The sequence below is a fragment of the Limulus polyphemus genome, unplaced genomic scaffold (genome assembly GCF_000517525.1).
Source record: "Limulus polyphemus unplaced genomic scaffold, Limulus_polyphemus-2.1.2 Scaffold389, whole genome shotgun sequence".
NCBI lineage: Eukaryota > Metazoa > Arthropoda > Merostomata > Xiphosura > Limulidae > Limulus > Limulus polyphemus.
In genome coordinates, this window is record NW_013665999.1 from 561,271 (window position 1) to 573,131 (window position 11,861).

General features: G+C 33.3%; 1 protein-coding gene and 1 long non-coding RNA gene across 2 annotated transcripts in view; both read left to right on the top strand.

The window, feature by feature from the left end:
* Nucleotides 1-11,553, top strand: part of LOC111085436 — a 13,136-nt gene extending 1,583 nt beyond the window's left edge. Inside the window, exons 2-3 of the long non-coding RNA XR_002610268.1 lie at nt 1,648-1,649; nt 11,543-11,553. This is a non-coding gene — a long non-coding RNA (uncharacterized LOC111085436). The remainder of the gene's footprint in view (nt 1-1,647; nt 1,650-11,542) is intronic.
* The window catches only part of LOC106457900 (band 7 protein AAEL010189-like), a 79,652-nt gene that overhangs the window by 24,966 nt on the left and 42,825 nt on the right, over nt 1-11,861 (top strand). The gene's annotated exons all lie outside the window — the stretch shown is intronic.

Consider the following 11,861-nt stretch of genomic DNA (forward strand, 5'->3'; position numbering starts at 1 on the left):
ATCTGTTTGAAGTGTTTAAATTATTAAGGAAACTGATAGTGTTGATGCATCAACTTTTTTCATTTTTAATGGTGAGAATGGTAAGACTAGCGGAGAGAAATATAAATTTTGGCAGCGAAGGAGTCATCCTCAGCTAAGACAGTTTTATTTTCTAACAGGGTGGTTAGCTTTTTGGAACGAGTTGCCTTCATATATTGTGGAGGCAGCAATTTTATGTGAGTTTAAGAGAACGCTTGATAACTATATCAATGATAAGGACTGGCTTTGAGGTTGTTTTGATTTTGATATTTTTATTTAATAGTTTTGTTTAATTTAGAGGATGGGATAGTCTAAATAGAATCATAAGTCCATTGTTGTCCCTAAATATCATGTTATGTTGTATGACAGAGGTTATATTGTAAGAGTGAACTTTGTAAATATTACAGCGTTCTAGTGTGTGAAGTGCGTGAAAATATAACAGTGTTCTAGTGTAAAAATAACATTTGCAAACATAAAACAAATTCTAATACAAGTCTCATGTTTGTAAAGAATTGTTTATTTCAGAATTTTAGTGCAAAGCTATAGAAGCCGTTCTTTATAGTTTTGAGCTTATAGTCTCCAAGAAAGGCAGCCAATCACCAGCACTCTATGCTAACTCTAGGGTTACCCTTTTTTGACCAGTTGTGGGAGTTAACAGTCATTTTTATAGAGCACCTATATACAACCCCAAAGTGTAGCGCGTTTTTCGCGACAACTAGCTGCAAGCCATGAATCCTCAAGTTCACAGTCTGAGTATACAAACATAGGCCGTGCCCGGCCTATGGGTCACCTTTTCAAAGATACAACAGCGTTTTATTAATGCAAAAGCCACATTTATAGGAACGACATAGATTTCCAATATAATTTTTCATGGTTATAAAGCATTAAATTTTGTTCAGAAGCTCACTGGTTCAGTAACTGTAGAAAAGTTATTCGTGGTGTTTATACATATTTTTGAAGGACATATTTTTACAAAAGCCTCAGGAAACAAGTAATTTTCTTTTAGTAGTCCGAACATGTAATCATTAGTAAATTAAACTTACAATCGGAAATTGATAATTAAAGGTTTGACTGAACCTTACATGGAATTAGCTTTTAGAAAGTGTAGAGCTCTTTCACATATATTAATTATGCAGTGAATTACCACCTCTCCCCTCGGCAGATGGTGTTTGAGTAATATATATATATAACTGGTGGAGATTGGGGCTAAAACCCCAGCTTTGTGGGTTTCAGTGCATCCTTTCCATTTTTCCTCCTTCTACTTTATAAAACAAAACTATAAAATAATAAGCGGAATATATTTGGATAAGGAATTTACTATATGACATGAAAAATATATACTTAAGAGTATGTAAAAGTTAGCCCCCCAGTCGCACAGCGGTACGTCCGCGGCGTATATCGCTAGAAATTGGATGATGATACCCGTAGTGGGCACAGACATGACAGCCCATTGTGTAGCTCTGTGCTTAACTACAAGCAAAACAATTCTGAGAAAGTTTGCTGATACATTCTGGAATGAAATTAATATGAATTTTTGTACTTTATTAAGATCAGAGTGAACAAAATAATCGAACATATTTTTGGTTTTAAGGATGAAGCTCAGGACGTCCTCTTTCAAGTTTCATGTAGATGTTATATAGAACGAGTAACAGCCCTGAACCTGTCCGGATTGCAATTTTTGTTATTCAATTACAGTGCTGTAAATACAACAAATGTAAAATTTTTTAGTGAAATTATACTTATTGTGTTAATCAATGGTATTTTTTCTTCAGAAGGCTTATATCCATAAAATCATCATAGCTACTTATTTTTTTTTCTAAACTCTTGCACCTAAAAATCTTAACCATTCGAGAGCTAGTAGTTAGCGTGTCGGGTTGAGAATCAAAGGCTCTGGAGTTCAAGACATGAAACACTCTACACTTTCAGTTGAGGGCGCATTATCGCGGTGAGTGCTGTTGACTAACTACCTTCTCTCTTACAAGAATGTCAAAATTAAGGAGAGCTATACCTTAGTCCTAGGGATATGAAACTTGGCCGCTTACCCCTTGTGCACTAAAGATGAATATTTCAATTCCAAAAATTCTTAAAATGCAAAGTTTTAATGTTAAGCTGTTGTCTAAATGATATAAGATTTCATAAGAGAACTCATATTGAACATCCGTTTTACGTGACGTCGACATCACACTCATTAAACATAAACATTAACCTTTTATTCTCCTGAAGAAGAATAGTGAACTATTCGAAAGCGCTCGAGTTTTGGGCTTGTTTGAAGCTAAGCACAAAGCTACATAATGGGCTATCTGTGCCATGCTCACCACGGGTATCGAAACCTGGTTTTTAGCGTTAAGTCTGCAGTCTGTGCCATTAGGGGGGGGGGCAAGTTTTGGGTCTCCTTTGAAAATCATTACAACTTTTTGTATGTGATCCTGTGTGCTAACTTCTTAATCAGAATAAATAAGATTCCAAACACCTATACAAAAAACTATAGTGTTTCATATATATGAGTCAGACATTGTTTATTGTTGAATTGTATATTTGTTTTGTTTGAACTTTAAAATAATAATCGAAGGTAGCAAGAATGCTCTTGTATTAAGTTCTATTTTCCTTGCATGGAAAACTTAACACAAGTGTTGTTTTTTATATGCATATTAAATTACTACTGACTAAATTTTTTCAATGACTTTCGAAGGTATCGCAAGAACCATAACTTTCAAACAAATAAAATATGTTCATATGTTCTATTTGCCGAAAGTATACTAGCAAGTTTAAATATAATAATACTAGATGGCAGCCAAGTATACAACGTTCTTTAATAACTGAACACTTTGTAGGATATTTACAGTAATTACACCAAAGATACAGATTTTCGTTTAAATTTCAATTTCATAAGGATTGCTTAGTGCAATGAATGACTTTGCGTCAAATAACATAACAACAACACGTTGCCAAGGTAACAAAAAAGGAGGAGGAGCCTAAATAAAACAAATCAATAATGTAACTGAAGCAACTGGAATATTAAAGCTACTTGAGAAATTTAAGTAAAACAAACTTATGAGCCAGTAATTAAAAAAAAATGATATTCTAATTTTGTCAAATGAATAAATAAAAATAGATTATATTTGTTAAAATGTGTGTTTTTGCTTTGAAACAATTAAAAAAGTTACAGTAATTATGGTAAAACTTTTAATTTGAAATTTGGATTATAAAATATATTCTTATATTTTCGTCTTCGAATTAAAGTTCATATAGTGGTCACTGAAGATAAGTAACTTAAATAAAATTGTTCGTTTGTTAAATGAAGAAAATGAAACTTTTTTTTCAGATAAGAAAAACAACCTCTCACGAATGCGGCTTTTTATAAATAGCATATAATAAACATGTTCACATGACTGTCGATACCTTATAATATCCATCATATAATAAACATGTTCACATGACTGTCGATACCTTATAATATCCATCATATAATAAACATGTTCACATGACTGTCGATACCTTATAATATCCATCATATAATAAACATGTTCACATGACTGTCGATACCTTATAATATCCATCATATACAGATTTTATTAAGTAGAGCAATCCCAAACACGATCATCGGTTATTTTCATATGTTTTTATAGACATTACAAGGCTTTTTATAAATAGCATATAATAAACATGTTCACATGACTGTCGATACCTTATAATATCCATCATATACAGATTTTAATAAGTAGAGCAATCCCAAACACGATCATCGGTTATTTTCATATGTTTTTATAGACATTACAAACACTATCATCACAATATAATACATACCAAACAGATAAGCATTCTAATCCTGTCATAGTATTACACATGTCTAGCCTGATAAGCACGTATACTCGATTGCCTTTACATAGACAGTCGGTGCGATGTCACTTGTCCAGTCGGACGAACGTACGAATTTGATCACAACGTCAGATTTACTCAAACAAACAAGCGTAAACGCTTGATCACAGTGTTGTTTACACCCATACAGAAAATGATATAAACTGAAATATAATACATCACATATCCAAACATACAAATTCACTTTCTTACAACGTTACACATACCCAGAAAAACAATCACACAAACCTGTTCAGAATGTTACATATACCCAAACAAACAATCACGTAAATCTCGACTCAACGTTATATATACCCAGACAGACAATCACATAAACCTAGGCGTAACGTTACATATATCCAGACAGACAATCACATAAATCTGGGCGTAACGCTACATGTGACCACACAGATAATCACATAAGCCTGGACGTAACGCTACATATAACCAGACAGACAACCATATAAGCCTGGACGTAATGTTATATATACCCAGCCAGACAATCACATAAACCTGGACGTAACTTTACACATACCCAGAAAGACAATCACATAAACCTGGACATAACGTTACACATACCCAGACAGACAATCACATAAACCTATATGTAACGTTACCCATACCCAGACAGACAATCACATAAACCTGGACATAACGTTACACATACCCAGACAGACAATCACATAAACTTTGGCGTAACGCTACGTATAAATTTTGATATTGAAAGTCATGTGGGGTTTATCTATGTATCGCTGTATCATCCCTATGTTCTTGTTTGCACTATTTTCGGCACTGCCATCCCTACATCATTTTACATTTGCAAAATGTTTTTTATTGCTTGCATATATCTAGCATTGTGACCACGTTTATATGATTGCCTGTCTGTGTATATGTAATGTTACGTTTAGGTCTTGTGATTGTTTGTCTGTGTATACATAAAGTTAGTGTATTCTATAAATGTGTGTAATAAAATTTAATATTATGTATATTTTCGGCACTGCCATCCCTACATCATTTTACATTTGCAAAATGTTTTTTATTGCTTGCATATATCAAGCATTGTGACCACGTTTATATGATTGCCTGTCTGGGTATATGTAATGTTACGTTTAGGTCTTGTGACTGTTTGTCTGTGTATACATAAAGTTAGTGTATTCTATAAATGTGTTTAATAAAATTTAATATTATGTATATTGATTTTTTTTACTCCTTCACTTCATATGTAATATAAGAATTGGTTACTTAAGGACACCGATTGTATAGTGTACAAATTATTATTGAGTATATGCTACATTGGGTGGTAATTCCTGTTTTACCCTGTACTTAAGCGTTTTACAGGAACACTAGATTTCTGTAAAAAAGCTAACTTCAAGGTGTAATGATAACATCGTTTATATCTAGAATTATGATGTTTTTTTATTCACTACTAGTTATTACGACTAAGCGATAACATCTTACACTGCTCAGAAACACATAGAGTGGATTTGGATCTAAACTGACGTTAGTGATGAAATAGTTGTAGAGTTATCCGACTAAAACAAGAAGAAGAAACCTGAATAATTTGTTATGTTGGTCTCTTTCTGGTTTGGTATCTTAGCGATGGTTTCTTGCCTGGTTTTGGGGCTTGTTAGATAGAGAATCAAATCATCTTTGAAAGAAAAATTCTCTGTCATTGTTGATTTTTAGCGTGCGTATTCGTTTTATACCTATTGAGTACTTTGTCCATCCCTGCATATAGAGTCTACTTACTCCATGATGTCCAGAGAGACACTCACATAAACCTGGATGTAACGTTACATATACCCAGATAAGCAATCACATAAAGTTAATTGTAACGTTACATATCCAAATACAGACAATCACTTGAACCTGGTCACAATGCTACGTATAACCAGAGAGACAATTAAATAAGCCTGGTTGTAACGTTACATAGCACGAACACTAAAGTCAAGTGTATTTTCGTGTGAAGCAAAAAAGGTGAACGTCAGAGTTTTTTGTAGCACTATCAATTTTTGCCAGGATATTATACCACCATTTTGTCTTCGTTTGCATATCAATGCATACCTCACTATTTTAATCATTTTCAGACTGACAATCACACAAACTTCATTACAACATTATACAGAGGTTGAGTACGTTATATCAATATGATTTTGTAGCTTCATCACGTCATTGCTGTCCATGTCATTGCGTCCGGTCATTCTCTGTCTAATAACCACACACCTTGACATTAGCTCAGTAGAACAGTTTCCGTTGCAGAAAATTTCATTGTAAGACTGTCCTGTCGAAAGCACACCACATCTCCCTGCAAGCTTTCCATTTCCACCAAATTTACATGGACAGTGGTTTTCCAGCTCTTGTTTCAACAGTCCAATTTCACAAAATTCCTGACGACTTTATCGGTATGGCTTCATATGAAATTTCATGAATACCGGTTTCATTCTCCAGTTGGTTGAGGTATGCAACAGTTTAACGGATATATCGTGGAAGCAGCTTGTGTTCATGTGGCTTGTGTCACTTTTCTGTGCGGAGATCCACTTGAGTATGTTGAGTACAGTTTCTTATGGCATTTGAACAGCTTTTGCCACGAAACTTTGTGTTCGTAGATGCTTACCTTTTACAACATGTCGCACTTTGCTTACCTCGGCTGGATTATGACTTATTGTAGATCTCTTTTCTGCGTGGTCCTGGTTCTCCAAGTTGATCCATTTCCTTTGTTTTTCAATGCCGTTAGGAACAAGATATATTATCCTTTCTGAAATTCAAATCTCTGATCTGAATAAATCTTTATGACGTAAGTGTAAGAATATTTTGAGTCGGAAAGGGTTGTTACATACCTTTCCCAAAAGCAATCAGTTTTCTGTGGCATCGTACTACCTAAGTAATGGCAAATAATGTCAAGATTCAGCTCTAATATCTGCCGTTCAACTGCGACTTTATATTTATGTAACGTAATCAACCTTCTGTATATGTCTTAAGTCATGGCTAGAGCATGTTGAAGTTGCTTGAAGAATGTTTTAACTGGAATGTTTGAGAAATAACTGAGTAACGCGTCTATACAGATATTCTTTGTTCAGATGACATAATAATTACAAAGTTTAATAGAACAGTTATCTCACTTTATTTAACTTCCCGCAGTTATACATAACTGATAAAATATATAAAGTCGCACCGAAACTGCAGAACGGGTAATGATGAAAATATTCAAGCACACGGGAAATCTGTAGGAATATTAAAATGCTAGGTTAATATTCAGTCATTTTTCGTCAATGATTGGACTTATTTTTGCGTCAGTACAGCGAGTTTGGTTTTAAGTTCAGTGTTACTTCAAAGTTTTCAGATAAAATCTTGACCAGATCTCTCGTTGTAAAAACACTTAATTTTCACTGAAAGTATGAAAAAAAGCTCGTTATTTAGTCTAGAAATGTTTCGAGGTATTAACACAATAAGCAGTACACAGGGGCGGAGGCAGAAATCTACAAATGAGGTTCTACTTTTGGAGGAAAGAGGAAATGAGTGGTAAAATCATACTGGGGAGTCTGGAGACATGCCCCTTCAGAAATCATTTCTAATTTTCATATAAAATGATTAATTTTTATAGTATTTCAGGGTGTTTTTAAACCTTTTAATATGTTTTATACATATATGGGTGCAGTTTAGGGAATGTAATCGTACACGCCGCACTCTCCGTCCCTCCTATCTACTCATGACTCTTCACGACTGTGACGGCACAAATCCTTGTCCATGACCTCCTTAGCATCATTCCTAATAATACTTGTTTGTTTGTTTTTGAGATTTCGCGCAAAGCTACACGATGGCTATCTGCGCTAGCCGTCCCTAATTTAGCAGTGTAAGACTAAAGGGAAGGCAGATAGTCATCACCACCCACCGCCGACTATTGGGCTACTCTTTTACTAACGAATAGTGGGATTGACCGTTACATTATAACGCCCCCACGGCTGAAAGGGCGAGCATGTTTGGTGGGACGGGGATTCGAACCCGCGACTCTCAGATTGTGAGTCGAGTGCCCTAACCACCTGGCCATGCCGGACACCCTAATTATACTAGTCATTCCATGAAGTTATACGTCTACCATGGATTCTTCTTTCTCAGGAAATATTTCAAATATTATTGTTCTATCTGAAATAAGTTCTCTTGGGGTACAAGATCCTGAACTGCATTAAATCTAAAGCTGTGTTGTAAGAAGCAGAAACCCTAATTTTAACTTCATAAGATTTGAAGATTATCGCTGATCCACCGGGAGGTTTCACATAAAGAAACATGTAAAACCTTAGTGTGATGTAAACGTGTGTTATTCACGACCGTATAATCAAATGTTATGATTCTGTAGATATAAAACACAAATTTTGCATACAATTCAGTGACATACAGTTTTTGATCTTATTTCGACTTTAATATATATTAATGGGAGTAACAATTCTAGCTGTTTATTTTTTATCACTAACAAATCATGGAAATAAAAACACAAGGTTGTCTTTTACTAAGTATTATTTCGATACCTGCGGTGGACACTGTACAGTTAGCCCATTCTGTAGCTTTGCGCTTAAAAACATAAAACCAACCGTTATGTGAGAACAAATTCTATCATGAAAGGTTTAATACACTAATAAAGTTTAGGTACAAATCATCTATGACTTTGAAAAAATGTTTCTTTTTGTATTGATTTTTTAAACATGTAGCTAGAAATTCAACGTAAAGAAATTGAACAATAAGCAAAATCTTTAAAAAAATATAAAAGAAAACAATTTACTCTCGGTGTCATATATCAGTGCAGTTTAATCCTCTAAATTAACATATGTGACCAATATTTGTTTTTAAGTTAATGTTATTATGTCTCGCGCAGTTTTAAGGTTATGATCTCGATGAACATGAGACGAATCAGCATGATGAAGTGGGAATAATTAATATTAACTTCTGATCAAAGCAAGCTATCTACAAATTCAATTCAGTATGACGAAGTGGTATTAATTAATATTAACTTCTGATCAAAGCAAGCTATCTACAAAGATCAGTATAATGGATAAAATGGAATTAATATAAAATACAATATCCAACGCGAAGTTGGTACAGTGTTTATGAAAGTTTTATACGTTTTTTTTTTTTTATCTACTATGTAAGTTTATATATTACACGTTTGGGTATCACTTTAAATACTTTGTGAACAAACGAACACATGGAAGTAACTTTATAATGTATAATTTTACAATGTGTACACTTAGTTCTCAGTATATGTGTTAACAGAGTAACAGTTGTATCTTATTATCGTTTTTAACACACTTTTTCTAAATAAACTGTATTTGTTTTTCAACAGCAGCTCTACAGGTTAAAGTTTGCCGTCATCCTTCATTTGTTATGATTGACCAAATGTAATTTCTAAATGTTTAGTGAGTATAAATCTTTGTCAGAAACTCATAGGTACACTAAAGTATCATCAGTGTTATAAGGATATACGTTTACTACAGTATAAATTTCATATGGAAATGTATTTTAATACAATGTAACGTATTATTTAAAACTCTAAATACTATTCAAAAAAGTTTTAAACATTAATGGACAATACACAGAGCATATTCACCGATTTAATCATTATGTATAACAAGTTAATGCATATGGATTATGTTTACGAAAATATATAGCAAACATAAAAAGGGCTAAGACAGTAATACACAAAATATAAGCATTTATAGAATAATATTGTTGTTTTACGTTAGGTTAATCGTATTATCTTGTTGAAGTCTAGTACAATATAATATGTACTTTAAACATTGTGATCCTAACGTATGAATACCTAGAACGTTGATAGTATATAGCACAGAGTTAATTGTTCTCGTAATTATAATCCTTCAATCAACTTAAGAGAGAAACTTGTACTTTGTATTGCAGTTAAAAAGAAATGTAAAATAATGTTTAACAAATGTAAGGAAACATCGATACTTTGATAATGGTCTTATAATACTATTGTCAATTTAAAATTCTTCATAGAATAAGTAGCACTTATTCGTTCTATCTATAGATGTTCGTATTAAAACATTACGTAAACGACATTTAAAAAAATACACAAAGAAAATGAAAAGCCTGTGGAGCCTGTAAAGGAAAGTTTTTTGTCTAAATAAAAGCATTTAAAATTAATTGAAATTGTTATTTCTGCTAAGGAAAAATAACATCGTATTAACGATAAATCTATGTTCAATTACTGTATTCAAAAACGAAGCCTTTGAAGTACATTTTCTTTATTCCAAAATAACGTTTGATACTCAGGACTAATGTTATTATTAATCATTATTAATATTATAATTATTAATGTTATTATTATTAATATTATAATTATTAATGTTATTATTATTAATATTATAATTATTAATGTTATTATTATTAATATTATAATTATTAATGTTATTATTATTAATATTGTAATTATTAATGTTATTATTATTAACAATTATTATTCAAAGCAATGTTCAAACCATTTGGTGTTAACTGGCCAAGATGACAACAGTAAAAAATAAACAAGTTAAAAATAATAACAAACTAATGGATCAGTTGTCGATTGAAATTTTGGTTTTTACTTTTTCTTAAATGCTCTTAAGAATAGAACAGCAACAAACATGCTAATGAGAACGTCTTTATTCAACAACATACAAATATCTAAACTGTTATTTTTGTGCACTAGCATAACATTTTAAAACTTCGTTCTTGCTGTGTTAATGCCTAAAGTTGGCTCAAAAGAGAGAAAAGCAAAGTATGTTGAACAACTATTGAACTTATAGAAAAAAAAAAACCAATTTACTAATTATACCCGGCAACAAGAAAGATTTCTCTGCTACTAGAATAAATGCAATGAGTAATATGACGATGTTGGTTCTAAATATGATGTTAAAAATAACTGATCGCCGCTAGTTTTCGAGTTATGATAGATTAATTCAAAATATTCTTATATATCATGAAACTAACATTTTTCTTTAATTACTTTATTTATTCATTGAACATTGCATTTAGAAATGTTCAAAAACAATACATAATAGCAATACTAGTTAAAAAAAACACTGAGTATAATATAATTATATATTGAAAATACACTGAGTGGTCACAAGTAAATAGACACCTAATTTTTCGTCATTTAACTGATTTATGCTAGCTAATTTGTGTTCACAGAGCACTATATAAATGAAAATGGTCCGCACACTAATTATCTTGTGCTACAACATGCTTAGAACTCAAGGTTCTCTCGAATTGTCAGATTTTGTTAGAGGAAGAATAGTTAGTCAAGCAGATGGTGGAATAAGTCAGCGGCAACTTTCGCAGAATTTGGGAATCCTGCTTTCGACATTCAACAGAATCATCGTGCAGTTCAGGAAACACGGCAAGGAAACAACTGAGCAGCATCCGGGTCGTCCTGGTCCATCGGAGAGGACAAAAAGGGCTGTCAAGAGAAGCATCGAAATGGATCCCAGATTAACGACTGTAGAAATGGTCAAAGTTGGTGGGATGAGCCCGAAATCTGTTCAACGGATTCTCCACAGATTAGGTTATCGTTGCAGAGCAACTTGACGGAAGCCCTTATTAAGACCTGCCAACATAGTCAGACGAAAGCAGTGGGCAAGTGATATGATGGCTTTTGGAACACCGTACTGTTCTCAGACGAATCAAGATTCGCTCAATTTTCGGACAGTAAAATGATATGGGTCTGGAGAATGCCTCATCAAGAGTTTTGGCTCAACAGATTGCAGCCAACTGTGATGCATGGTGGTTTCAGCGTGATGGTTTGGGGAGCTGTTTGGGTTGGTGAGAGATTGAGCTTAGTGGAGTGCGTTGGCAACATAAATTTTGCGAAATACGTCGAAATATTGGAGGAAGGACACTTGCCACTTTATTCCTCGGGTTTCGTGGACAAGAACACAACATTGTTCCAGAAAGATGGAGCACTGTGTCACACTGCTAGAAACACCCAAAAGTGGCAGGAAGAAAAT